At 42.4% G+C, this 14,232-nt stretch overlaps 1 pseudogene; it reads left to right on the forward strand.

Annotated features, from left to right (window-relative positions):
* LOC105983378 overlaps positions 1-1,324 on the forward strand; it is a 3,027-nt pseudogene extending 1,703 nt beyond the window's left edge.
* Positions 1,325-14,232: the final 12,908 nt, after the last annotated feature.

The following is a 14,232-nucleotide window of genomic DNA, read 5'->3' on the forward strand; positions in this document are numbered from 1 at the left end:
CCACTTCCGGCTTTTTCTGCTCATGTGGTGCTGAGGAATCGAACCCAGGGTCTCATGCATGCGAGGCAAGCACTCTACCACTGAGCCACATTCCCAGCCCAGAAATTCAGCCAATTTTAACCCAAGTTTTGGAACCTGAATTTATGAAGACTAACCAGTCTCTCTACAATATACTTGTATTAAAAAGTCCTATATTGCAGAGTACAGAAGATTTGAGAACCATAAGCAACATAGTTGGGGACATAGTTGTGTGGACAGCTATGCCTAGTCCCCATCCCACAGGGACTGCACGGCTTTCTGAGTTAATCGCTGAAGCAGGTCCTCATTTTACCTGACTAAATGAATAAACTTATATTCCCCTTTCTCCCAAACCCTGCTGTCATTATTTGTGAATTGGCACTAAGTTCAGGGGACCAAATTTCCTGTAACAAGGGCTTGTCAGAAAAAGAGAGTATTTGGTCCCATTACAAATCCCTTGTATCTGAAACTGCAGTCTAACCAGATTCCCAAAAGATTTGTCTGAAGTCAGTTTTTGGTAGGGTGTTTGATTGCATAACATATGTGAAACCCTGGGCTACATAGGACTTTTTTTTGGGGGGGGGGTTATTCGTGGGGCTTGAACTCTGGGCCTGGGCACTGTCCCTCAGCTCTTCAGCTCAAGACAAGCACTCTACCACTTGAGCCACACGGCCACTTCCAGTTTTCTGGTGGTTAATTGGAGATAAGAGTCTCATAGCGCTTTGCAGATGCCGCTGTTGCTTGTGGTAACCAGCTGCCAGCCATGGTCAACCTCATCCTGTTCTTCGACATTGCCACCGACGGCAAGCCTTTGGGGCAAATCTACTTCAAGCTATTTGCAGACAAAATTCCAAAGGCAGCAGAAAACTTTCTGCTTTGAGCACTGGAGTGAAAGGATTTGGTTATCAGGGATCCTGCTTTCACAGGATTATCCCAGGATTCATGTGCCAGGGTGGTGACTTCACATGCCATAATGGCACTGGTGGCAAGTCCATCTACGGAGAGAAATTTGAAGGTGAGAATTTCATCCTGAAGCCTACAGGTCCTGGCATCTTGTCCATGGCAAATGCTGGACCAAATACAAATGGTTTTTCATCTGCACTGTCAAGACTGATCGGTTGGATGGCAAGCATGTGGTCTTTGGGAAGGTGAAAGAGAGCATGGAAGTCATGGAAGCCATTCGGGGCTTTAGGTCCGGGAATGGCAAGACCAGCAAGAAGGTCACCATTACCGACTATGGACAACTCTAATACATTTGACTTGGTTTTCCTAATCACCAGACCATTCCTTCTGTAGCTCAGGAGAGCACCCTGCCACCCCCCATCTGCTTGCAATATCCTGTAATCTTTGTGCTCTTACTGAAGTTCTTTGGGTTTCATGTTTTCCTTACCTCCCCTCCAAGTGTAGCTGGATTCCAAAGTTAAGTTTATGATTATGAATAAAAACTAAACAACCACAACAACAACAAAGAGTCTCACAGACTTTCCTGACTGCCTGGCTTTGAACCATGATCCTCAGATCTCAGCCTCCTGAGTAGCTAGGATTATAGGCATGAGCCACCAGTGTCCAGCTACATAGGACTTTTTTTTTTTTTTTTTTGGTCTGGTCGTGGGGCCTGAACTCTAAGCCTGGGTGCTGTCCCTCAGCTCTTCAGCTCAAGGCTAGCACTCTACCACTTGAGCCCAGGGCCACTTCCGGCTTTTTTCTTTTTGCTTATGTGGTGCTGAGGAATTGAACCCAGGGCCTCATGCATGCAAGACAAGCACTCTACCACTGAGCCACCTTCCCAGCCCCTACACAGGAATTTTTGCAGGTCCAAAAGCGATGAGGAGGAGGAAGAAAGGAGGAGAAAGAGGAAGAAGAGGAGGGGGAGACAAGGGGAGCAGAGGAGGAGGAAGAGAAGGAGAAAGAGGCAAAGGAAGAAGGAGGAAGAGGAGTAGAATTGTTTTTAACTCAGATTCAGCCATGGTGGAACACGCTTGTGGTCCCAGTTTCTTGGGAAGCTGAGGCAAGAAGATTACTTGAGCTAAGGAGTTCAAGACCAATCTGGGTAACATAGTAAGATCTCAGGATGCTGAGATCTGAGGGCCCTGGTTTGAAGTTAGCTCAGGTAGAAAAGTCTCTGAGACTCTATTTCCAATTAATGAGCAAAAATGCCACCTGGAATCCTGGCTACAATAGTAAGGCACCAGCTAGGAGCAAAAAGGCTAAAGCTGAGCTGGGAGACAGAGGCTTATGCTTTGTAATCCTAGCTACCCAGGAGACTGAGATAAAAGGATCAAGGTTCAAAGCCAGCCTGGGCAGGAAAATCTGTGAGACTCTTATCTCTAATTAATTCAGAAATGGAGCTATGACTCAAGTGGTAGAGCACTAACCCAAACCCAAGCCCTGAGTTCAAGCCTCAGAACCAACACAAAAAGGAAATAGAAAAGACAGAAAGAAAGAAGGAAAGAAAGAAAGAAAGAGAAAGGAAGGAAGGAAAGAGGGAGAGAGAGAGAGAGAAAGGAAGGAAGGAAGAAAGAAAAAAGCTGAGCAAGAGTATAAAAAAGTACTGCCAGGTGCCAGTGGCTCACTCCTGTAATCATGGCTACTCATGAGGGTGAGATCTTAGGATTCCAGTTAGAAGCCAGCCTGGACAGGAAAATCTGTGATACTCTTATCTCCAATTGGCCACCCAAAAGCCTAAAGTGGAGTTGTGGCTCAAGTGTTAGAGTGACAGCCTTTAGCAAAAAAAACTAAGGAATAATGCCCAGGACCTGAGTTCAAATCTTAGTCCTGGCACACACACACACACACACACACACACACCAGTACTGGACTGGACTGGGCAGTCAGGTAGAGAGAGGGCCTTCTACATAAATAGACCCAAATACCCATTATCTTATCACCCTGTTTATTTCCCTCACATAATTTAGCATAATCTCTAATTTCCAATTTGCTGCCTGACTTCCAAACTGTAACATAAACTACAGGGAGGATCTTCACCTGAAAGTTTATTTAGTGCTGTATCCATTGTATCCAGAACATGGCCCGTTCAGAAAAGACGCTCCATGTTCAACTTCACTGTATCTAAGATGACTTCCATTGTAACACTGTTATTTTATGTAGCACTAAGGAAAAAGTGCTGCTAGTTCAACTATAATTTTTATTTTATTATATTTTATTTTTTGTGGGTCATAAGGCTTAAACTCGGCCTGGATGCTGTCCCTGAGGTTTTCAGCTCAAAGCTAGTGTTCTACCACTTGAGCCATAGCGCCACTTGTGGTTTTCTGGTGGTTAATTGGAGATAGGAGTCTCACAGACTTTCCTGGCTGTCCTGACTTTGTACTGTGATCCTCAGAGCTCAGCCTCCTGAATAGCTAGGATTACAGGTGTGAGCCACTGGTGCCCAGCAACTATAATATTTTTTTTCTCTCCTTTTTTTTTTTTTTGAGATAGGGTCTTACTCTGTTACCTGACATTCACTGTGCAGTTCAGGCTAGTGTTGGACTTAAGAGCTTCCTGCCTGAGCTCCAGAGTGCTTAGACTATATGCATACACAGCCAGCCCTGGCATGATTCCTTCTTAACCCTTAACATTTTTTTGGGGAGGGGTGGTTGTCGGTTGTGGGCCTGAACTCTGAGCCTGGGCACTGTCCCTCAGCACAAGGTTAGCCCTCTACCACTTACTTGAGCCACAGCGCCACTTCCAATTTTTTCTGCTTATGTGGTGCTGAAGAATCGAACCCAGGGCCTCATGCATGCAAGGCAAGCGCTTTACCACTGAGCCACCTTCCCAGCCCACTCTTAACATTTTTTATGCCGGTTAAAAGCTTTCTCAAGGTCTCCAGCAGTGACTCAAGTGGTAGAACACTTGCTTAGCAAAAATAGGCCCTGGGTTCAAATCCCAGTATCACCACCACCTGCCCTGAAAAAAAAAAGCTCTTTCAGATCTCTCTCTCTCTCTCTCTCTCTCTCTCCCCGCCTCTCTCCCCCCCCCCTACTTGTTCTGCACCATTTATTTTGCTACCTTTGCTCTTTGGTCAAGGATCAGTTGACTGTACTCGTGTGGTCTATTTCTGGATTCTATTTTGTATCATTAATCTGTTTGTCAGTATCATAATGTTTTGTTCACTGTTGCTTCATCAAAAGTCTTGAAGTCAGTAATGTCAGTGCTCTAACTTTATTTTTAGTAATTCTAGGTCTTTTGCCTCTCCGTCAACTAGAACTGTTTGTCAAAACCCACAAAACAATTTGTTGAATTTGTTGAATTTTGATGACAGTAGTATTAAACAAGCTGGAAGAATTGACATATTGAAAATATTGATTCTTTGTACTCTTTCCTTTCTTTATTCTCTTTCTTTCTTTCTTTTTTTTTTTTTTTGTGCTGTCCTGGAGCTTTAACTCAGGGTCTGGGTGCTGTTCCGAGCTTTGTTTGCTCAAGGCTAGCACTGTTCCACTTGAGCCACACCTTCACTTCCAGCTTTTTGGTGGTTAACTGGAGTGAAGAATCTCACAGACTTTTCTGCCCAGCCTCCTGAGTAGCTAGTTAGGATCACAAGTGTGGGCCACTGGTGCCTAGCATTTCTTCATTTTTAGATCTTTGATCTTCTTCACCAAAGTTCTATGGTTTTCTTTTTGCATATCTTATAATTTTTTTGGTGGGAGGGGTGCCAAACTCAAGGCCTCGAATCTCCTTTAGTTTTTCACTCAAGACTGGGGCTTAAGCTGGGTGCTGGTGGCTCACACCTGTAATCCTAGCTACTCAGGAGCTTGAGATCTGAGGATCATGGTTCAAAGCCAGCCCAGGCAGGAAATCCCATGAGACTCTTTATCTCCAATAAACCACCAGAAAACCAGAAGTGGCACTGTGGGTCAAGTGGTAGAGTGCTTGCCTTGAGCTGAAGAGCTCAGGGTCAGCACCCAGAGTTCAAACCCCATGACTGACCAAAAATAAATAAATAAATAAATAATATAAAAGGAGGAAGACTGGGGCTTTAAGTGGCTCATACTTGTAATCCCAGCTACTCAGGAGGCTGAGATCTGAGTATCACAGTTCAAAACCTGCTCAGACAGGCAAGTCCTTGAGACTCTTATCTCCAATTAACCACCAGAAAACTGGAAGTGGTGCTGTCAGGCCCTGCATTCAAGCCCCATGACTGCCCACCGCCCCTCCTCACCCCCCCCAAAAAAAAAGACTAGGGCTTTTACTAAGCCAGACCTCCATTTCTGGCATTTTGTTGCTTTTTTTTTTTTGCTGGTTCTGGGGCTTGAACTCTGGGCCTGGGCACTGTCCCGGTGCTTAGCATCATCTTATATGGTCATATGTACATAGCTTCCAAGTCTTTCCATTTCCTAACAAATGGGGCAGTGTCATTCTTTCTGATGGAGGCATAGAATTCATATATATATATATATATATATATATATATAAAAATCACATTTTTTTGATCCATTCATCTACTGAGGGGCATCTGGGTTGGTTCCATATCTTAGCTATGGTGAATAATGCTGCGATAAACATAGTTGTGCTAGTTTTAGTATGGCCTTGTTTGTGATTCTTTGGGTAAATGCCCAAAAGTGGGATTTCTGGGTCATAGGAGAGCAATATGTATAGTCTTCTGAGAAACCTCCATACTGCTTTCCAAAGTGGTTGAACAAGTTTACACTCCCACCAACAATGCAGTAGGGTTTCCTTTTGGCCACATCCCCTCCAGCATCTGTCATTCTTGATATAGCCATTCTAACTGGGAGGAGGTGGAATCTCAATGTTGTTTTGATTTGCATTTCTTTTACGGCTAGAGAAGTTGAGCATTTCTTCATGTGTCTGTTGGCCATTCTTATTTCGTCTTCAGAGAAGTCTCTCTTTAAGTCTTTAGCCCACTTATTTATTGGGCAGTTGTTTCTTTGAGGATTTGTTGTTAGGGGATTTAATTTTTTGAGTTCCAGGTATATTTTAGATATGAGACCTTGTCCATTGTATGGCTAGTGAAGATCTTCTCCCAATCCATGGGCTTTCTATTGATCTTGCTAGCTATGTCCTTTGCCATGCAGAAGCTCTACAGTTTCATCCATTTGTCCAACCTTTCTTGCGTTGTTGTGTTTCTGAGTCTTTAATTAAGAAATTTTTGGCCTGTGCCAAGGAGACCTAGAGTTTCTCCTATTCCTTCCTATAATGTTTTCAGGGTGTCTGATTTGACTTCGAGGTCTTTGATCCATTTGGAGTTGATTCTGGTGCAGGGTGATATATAAGGATCCACTTTAGTTTTCTACAGGTGTTTAACCAATTTTGTCAGCACCATTTACTGAAGAGGCTGTCTTTCTTCTATTCTATTTTTTAGCTCCCTTATCGAAAATTGAGTGGCTATAGGTCTGTGGGTTCATTTCTGGCTCTTCAGTCTATTCCATTGGTCCTCAGGTCTGTTCTTGTGCCAGTACCAAGCTGTTTTGATTGCTATGGCTTTTTAGTAGAGTTTGAAATTTGGTTATTGATATTCCTCCAGCACTGTTCTTTCTGCTAAGCATTGTTTTTGCTATTCAGGGTCTTTTATTGTTCCATATGAATTTTTGGATTGCTTCTTTTATTTCATTGAAGAATAAGGTTGAGATATTGATAGGTATCTCATTGAATTTGTAGATAGCCTTTGGCAGTATTGCCATTTTCACGATGTTAATCCTCCCAATCCAGGACCATGGGAAATTTTTCCACTTGCTTAGTTCTGCTTTAATTTCCTTTTTCAGGTTTTTAAAGTTTTCATCATAGAGGTCCTTCACTTCTTTAGTTAACTTCTAGGTATTTTATTTTTTGTGGTGCTATTACAAAAGGAGTTGCTTTCCTGATTTTAGCTGTGCTCTTTTTGTTATTGGCATACAGAAAATCCATTGATTTCTGAGGGTTAATGTTATATCCTGCTACTTTGCCAAAGTTTCAGATCAGCTTGAATAACTTGGGAGTGGAGTCCATGTGACTCTTTAAATACAAGATCATGTCATCTGCAAAAAGGGAGAATTTTATTTCATCTTTCCCTATTTGGATCCCCTTTATGTTTGCATCTTGTCTTATTGCTCTAGCTAGGCATTCTAATACTAAATTGAAGAGAAGTAGAGAGAGTGGACATCCTTGTTTCCTTCCTGAATTTAGAGGAAATGTCGTAACTTTTCGCCATTAATTATAATGCTGGCTGTAGGTTTGTCATACAAAGCCTTTATTAGATTGAGGAATGTTCCATGGATTCCTAGTTTCTCCAGAGCTTTCATCATGAAGGGGTGTTGGATCTTGTCAAATGCTTTTTCTGCATCTATTGAGATAATCATGTGGTTCTTATCCTTGCTCTTGTTGATGTGATGAATTATATTAATTGCTTTGTGTATATTGAACCAGTTTTGCAACCCTGATATGAATCCTGTTTGATCATAGTATATGATATTTTTGATGAATTATTGAAGTTGATTGGCTAAAATTTTGCTGAGAAGTTTTGCATCAATGTTCATCAAAGAAATGGGTCTATAGTTCCCCTTCTTTGATGAGTCCCTGCCTGGTTTTGGGATGAGGGTGATGATGGCTTCATAGAAAGAGTTCGGTAGTGAACTTTCACTTTCAATTTCATTGAAGAGTTGGAGGAGTATTGGTGTGAGTTTGGCTTTGAAGGCCTTGTAGAATTCATCTGTAAATCCACCCGGTCCTGGACTTTTCTTGGGTAGGAGGGCTCTTATTGCTCTTTCTATTTCAATGGTTGATATGGGTCTGTTAAACTGATTTAAATCATCTTGGTTTAGTTTGGACATGTCAATATTTGCTAGAAATTCTTCCATTTTTTCCAGGTTCTCAATCTTATTAGCATAAAGGTTTGAGAAGTATTCCCTTATAATGTTCTGAATCTCAGTTGTTTCTGTGGTGATGTTTCCATTCTCATCTCTGAGTTTGTTTAATTGGGTGTGCTCTCTTCTTTTTCTGATAGGATTTGTGAAGGGTCTGTCAATTTTGTTAATTTTTTCAAAGAACCAACTCTTTGTTTTGTTGATTCTTTCTATGGTTTTTTTAACTCTAATTCATTGGATTCTGATTTAATTTTAATTGTTTGTTTTCATCTACTGGATTGGGGTTTAGCTTGTTGCTCCATTTCAAGAAGGTTCAGGTGACTTGTTAAATTGTTGGTTTTAGATCTCTCCAATTTGTTGATGTAGGAACTCAGAGCTATAAACTTGCCTCTGAGTACTGCCTTTGCTGTGTCCCAGAGGAGCTGGTAATTTGTGTGCTCATTTTTGTTGAATATAATGAACAGTTTAATTTCCTTTCTAATCCCTTCCATGACCAACTCGTGACTCAGCAGGGTGTTGTTCAGCCTCCATGTGTTACAGGATTTTCTTTGGTGGCTTTTGTTGTTGAATTCTAATTTGATTCCCTTGTGGTCTGAGAGAATGCAGGGCATAATTTCAGTGTTTCTGAATTTGGACAAATTTGCTTTGTGACCTAAAATGTCATCTATTTTGGAGAATATTCCGTGTGCTGCTGAAAAGAACATGTATTCTGATGCTGCTGGGTGAAATATTCTGTAGATGTCTGTTAAGTCTAGTTGATCTATGCAGTTGTTTAGATCCGAGATTTCTCAGATTTTTTTTAGTTTTTCCTGGGTTGATCTATCCAGTGGAGATAGTGGTGTGTTAAATTCCCTAACAATTAATGTCTTGGATCTGTGTGAGATTTTAGGCAAAGTAGTGTTTCTTGGATAAATTTTGGTGCTCCATTATTTGGTGAATAGATATTTAAAGTTGTAATATCCCCCTGAAGAAGAGATCCCTCAATTACTATGTAATGACCTTCTTTATCTCCTCTAGTTAATTTTAAATTGAAGTCAATTTTATGTGATATTAAGATTGCAACTACCATCTCTTTATGGGGGCGTTTGCTTGGTAGATTTTATTCCAGCCTTTCTCTTTCAGAATATGTTTGGTTTTGTGGGCAAGGTGCTGTACATCTTTTTTTTTCTTTTGGTCGGTCGTGGGGCTGGAACTCTGGGCCTGAACACTGTCCCTGAGCTCTTCAGCTCAAGGCAAGTGCTCTACCACTTGAGCCACAGTGCCACTTCTGGTTTGCTGGTGGTTTATTGGAAATAAAGAGTCTCACAGACTTTCATGCCTGGGCTGGCTTTGAACTACGATCCTCAGATCTCAGCCTCCTGAGTAGCTAGGATTACAGGCATGAGCCACCAACACCTGGCTTGCTATACATCATTTTTATAATAACAAGTTAAAATTTTTTAGGGCTGGGAAGGTGGCTTAGTGGTAGAGTGCTTCCCTAGTGTGCATGAAGCCCTGGGTTCAATTCCTCAATACCACATAAACACAAAAAGCTGGAAGTGGCACTGTGGCTCAAGTGGTAGAGTTCTAACCTTGAGCAAAAGAAGCTCAGGAACAGTGCCCAGGACTTGAGGTCAAGCCCCAGAACTAGCAAAAAATAAAAAGAGCTCAAGGCTTGGAGTTCAAGCCCCAGTACAAGCACAAAATGAAACAAAACAATATATAAACTATGTGTCGGTGGCTCACGCCTGTAATCCTAGCCACTCAGGAGGATATCTGAGGATCTGAGGATATTTGATATCTGAGTATCATGGTTCAAAGTCAGCCCAGGCAGGAATGTCTGTGAGATGCTTATCTCCAATTAACCATTAAAAATTTTTTAAGCCGGGCTGGGAAGGTGGCTCAGTGGTAGAGCGCTTGCCTTGCATGCCTGAGGCCCTGGGTTCGATTCCTCAGCACCACATAAGCAAAAATAAAAAAAAACCGGGAGTGGCGCTGTGGCTCACAGTGGTAGAGCGCTAGCCTTGAGCTGAAGAGCTGAGGGACAGCGCCCAGGCCCCACAACTGGACCAAAAAAAGAATTTTTTTTAAGCCATAAGTAAAGCTGTGGCTCAAGTGGTAAAGCACTAGTCTTGAGTAAAAAAGCTCAGGGACAATGGCCAGGCCTTGAGTTCAAGACCCAGAACACGGAGAGAGAGAGAGAGAGAGGGAGGGAGGGAAAGAGGGAGAGAGAGAGAGACTAATATTGTCTCCTGTTCTTGAGAAGTCTCCGATTTTCTCAAGTCATCAGCATGGTCTCTCTCCTGTTCATAGTGACTTTTATCAGAGACAGGCACCAAAACTGAGCCAAACAATGAAGAAATTATGGAGGGCACACAGGAAAGAAACTTCTGTCTCTGGGAAAAGCAACAGAAGAGATTACCTGACTTTCAATGGTGTGGTATAAAAACCTGAGAGCTGGAGCTGAGGCAGCTAATCCTGCCATCTGAAGGGGGATCCAGCCTAAGGACAAAGCTCACACACCCCCAAAAAGCCACAGCAGACAACCTGGCTCTATGGCTCATGCCTGGAATTCTAGCCAATCTGAAGCTGAGACTGAGATGATCACAGTTCCAAGCTAGCCAGAGCAAAACATTAGCAAGACTCATCTCAGTCAATAAAAAGCTGGCTCTAATGGTATATACCTGTCATGCTAGCTATACAGAAAGGGTAAATAAGGAAGAGTTTGGTCCCCACTCAAGAAAAAAAAAACAGCCAGATGCCAGTGATTGGTGCCTGTAATCCTAGCTACTCAGGAGGCTGAAATCTGAGGATCCAGGTTCAAAGCCAGTCCAGGCAGGAAAGTCTGTGAGGCTCTTATCTCCATTAAACCACTAGAAAAACTGGAAGTGGCTCGCCAGAGTTCAAGACCCACAACCACCAACAACAATAACAAAAAAAAAATTTTTTTAAAGAATTACTTTTGGATATTTTGAAAGCAATAGGTTGTCTTTTTGTTTTTGTTGTTTTTGCTTTTCAGTGCTGGAGATCAAATCAAGGGCCTCTAGCATGCTAGGCAAGTGCTTTACCTCTGACCTACATCCCCAGCTATGAGTTGGGTTTTATAAGCTGGGTACCTGTGGCTAAACTTTTAATCCTAGCTATTCAAAAAGCTGAGATCTTGGGGCTGGGAAGGTGGCTCAGTGGTAGAGTGTTTGCCTCGCATGCATGAGGTCCTGGGTTCCATTCCTCAACACCATATAAGCAGAAAAAGCTGGAAGTGGTGCTGTGGCTCAAGTGGTAAAGCACTAGCCTTGAGCTGAAGAGCTCAGGGACAGTGCCCAGGCCCAGAGTTTAGATCTCATGACTGACAAAAAGAAAAAAAAAAAAGGCTGAGATCTGAGGATTGCAGTCCAAAGTCAGCCCCAATAAGAAAGTCTCTAAGAGTCTTATCTCCAATTAAACACACACACACACACATACACACACACACATGCACACGCGCACACACACACACACACACACACACACACACAGAAGTGGAGCTGTGGCTCTGAATTCAAGCCCCAGTCCTAGCACCTAGACACACGCACCAAAAAAAGAGTTGAGTTTTTTGTGACTATATGTAATTCCATAAAATGGACTCAGGAAATGGCAGCTAATAAGTGATTAACTTCTTAGAGACTGCAATATTATTTTTACAATTTATATTAGATATTTTCTTTTTTTGAAATAATTTAGAGGAAAGAATTTGTATCTGTTGTATAATCAGATGTATAAAGATTATTCAGACTTAGGGTGAGACTTCCCCATTTGGGGGTTTGGATTTTACATCATCTCTTGGTGAGTTAAGATCACTTCCCATAAAAGGAGAAGGGTAACACAGTGGTATTTCCAAATCCAAGAATTTTCAGAAATGTAATTCTGTTGTTCTTTACATGGTCATATGATTCAGGATATAATAAACTTAGCTATGTACCAGTTTATTGAGTCATATTTTTTTTCCTGTTGACGTGACTGTAGACGTTAGCCTTTTGGCTTGTGGCATTTGATATTGCAGGGAAGTTTCCGGCCAGACCAACTTTTGCTCCTTTCTAAATAGCTGATGCTTGTTGTCATTTGTCTGTCTGTCTGTTTTTGCTGTCCCTGAGCCTCTTTGTGATCAAGGCTAGCACTCTACCACATGAGCCACAACACCACTTCCAGTTTTTTCTGAGTAGTTTTTTAACGATAAGAGTCTCACAGACTTTCCTGCCCAAGTTGGCTTTGAACTGTGATCCTCAGATCTCAGCCTCCTGAGTAGCTAGGATTACAGGGTGAGGCATCAGCACCCAGCACTGGTTTGTGTGTGTGTGTGTGTGTGTGTGTGTTTTTTTTTGGGGGGGGGGAGTCCGATCATGTGGCCTGAACTCTGGGCCTGGGCACTGTCCCTCAGCTCTTAGCTCAAGGCTAGCGCTCTACCACTTGAACTACAACACCACTTCTGGCTTTTTTCTTTTTGCTTATGTGGTGCTGAGGAATCGAACCCAGGGCCTCATGCATGCAAGGCAAGACTCTACCACTGAGCCACCTTCCCAGCCCCGCTTTTTGTGTTTTTGTTGTTGTTTTGTTTCTTTTTCCTCCTCCTCCTCCTCCTCCTCTTCTTCTTCCCCTTCTTTTGCCAGTGTCCTTGAGCTTCTTTTGCTCAAGACCAGTACTCTTCCACTTGAGTCACAAAACCACTTCCAGCTTTTTCTGTTTATGTAGTACTAAGGAATTGAACCCAGGACTTCATGCATGCTAGGCAAGCACTCTACCACTAAGCCACATTCCCAGCTTATGTGTTTTATTTTATAGTGCTAGAGATAGAACCTAAAACATGTTGAATGCTAAGCGAAGACTCTATCACTGAGTTATACTCTAGCCTCAAAGTCATCTCTGTGTGTGTGTGTGTGTGTGTGTGTGTGTGTGTGTGTGTGTGTGCGTGAATCCTGAGACTTGAACTGAGGGTCTAGGCACTATCCAGGAGCTTTATTGTTCAATCTAGTTCTCTGCCACTTAAGCCATGCCTCATACCTCCACTTTTGGCTTTTTTTTCTGGTTAATTGGATATAAGAGTCACATGTACTTTCCTACCAAGGCTGGCTTTGAACCATGATTCTCAGATCTCAGACTCTTAAGTAACTAGGACTACAGGCTCCCAGTGATGATTTTTGTTTTAGTTTTTGTGGTTCTGAGGATAGAACCCAAGACCTTATACATGCTAGGTAAATACTCCTCCCTTGAGCCACCCCTACCCCAGCCTTTGGGAGGAGATGTTTGAACTATAGCATCATATCAACAAGTTCCAGTCTTGTCTTTGAGAACTGCTGATTTCCTTATCCTATATCTCCATCATCTTCCCCTCCACTGCTTTTTGTTTGGGTTTTTTTTGTTGGTTTGTTTGCTGACTCTTCATTCTAATCTCCCAGTCCTTTTCTTCTGGATGTGAGTGTTTTTCAAGTTTGTCCAAATTCATTCACACCTCTGATTCTCTGCTCCACAGTTTCAATCCTGTTCTTTAGTCCTGATGACGTACTTTTGTTTGTGTGTTTGTTTTCATGCCATTTTTCCTTCTCTCCTCCAACTAAATCTTGTCCTTCTTCCCCTCACCAATACAATTCTAGTGATGTAATCAGAGACTTTTCTGGAAAATTCCTTTAAACCTTAGGAATATCTCTCCAGACTTCTATTTTCTTTCGGTCTTTTGCGTGATCTTCCCTATCCTTTGTTTTGAGAAAAAATATTAGAATCTTCACAATGTTTTGTTAACATTATTTCATGCATTCAGAGTTGTGTTGAAAAAGGAATTCACCTGGGCACTGGTGGCTCATGCCTGTAGTCCTAGGTACTCATGAGGCTGAGATCTAAGGATTGTGGTTTAAAACCTTCCCAGATAGGAAAGTCTTTTGAGATTCTTACTCCAATTAACCAGCAAAAAATATGGAAGTGGAGCTGTGGCTCAAGTAGTAGAGCACAGGCCTTGAGCAAGAAAGCTCAGGGACAGTGCCTAGATACTGAGTTCAAGCCCCAGGACTGGTGAAAAAAAAATCCTAAGTTCAAGTCCTGGTAATACAAACGCACATGCACATATACACACGTACACACACAAAAAAATAGTGGAAATAGGCGGGGGCTGGTGGCTCATGCCTGTAATCCTAGCTACTCAGGAGACTGAGATCTGAGGATCTCGGTTCAAATCTAGCCCTGGCAGGAAAGTCCGTGAGAATCTTATCTCCAATAAACCACTAGAAAACTGGAAGTGCCCCTGTGGCTCAAGCAGTAGAGCGCTCGCCTTGAGCTGGAGAGCTGAGGGATAGTGCCCAAGCCCAGAGTTCAAGCCCCACGACCAACAACAACAACAACAATAGTGAAAATAAGTCTGGAAAGGTGGCTAGTGGTAGAGTGCTTGCCTGGTGTGCATGAGGCCCTGGGTTCAATT

This window comes from Dipodomys ordii, unplaced genomic scaffold (assembly GCF_000151885.1).
Source record: "Dipodomys ordii isolate 6190 unplaced genomic scaffold, Dord_2.0 Scaffold19, whole genome shotgun sequence".
In the NCBI taxonomy this organism is placed as follows: domain Eukaryota; kingdom Metazoa; phylum Chordata; class Mammalia; order Rodentia; family Heteromyidae; genus Dipodomys; species Dipodomys ordii.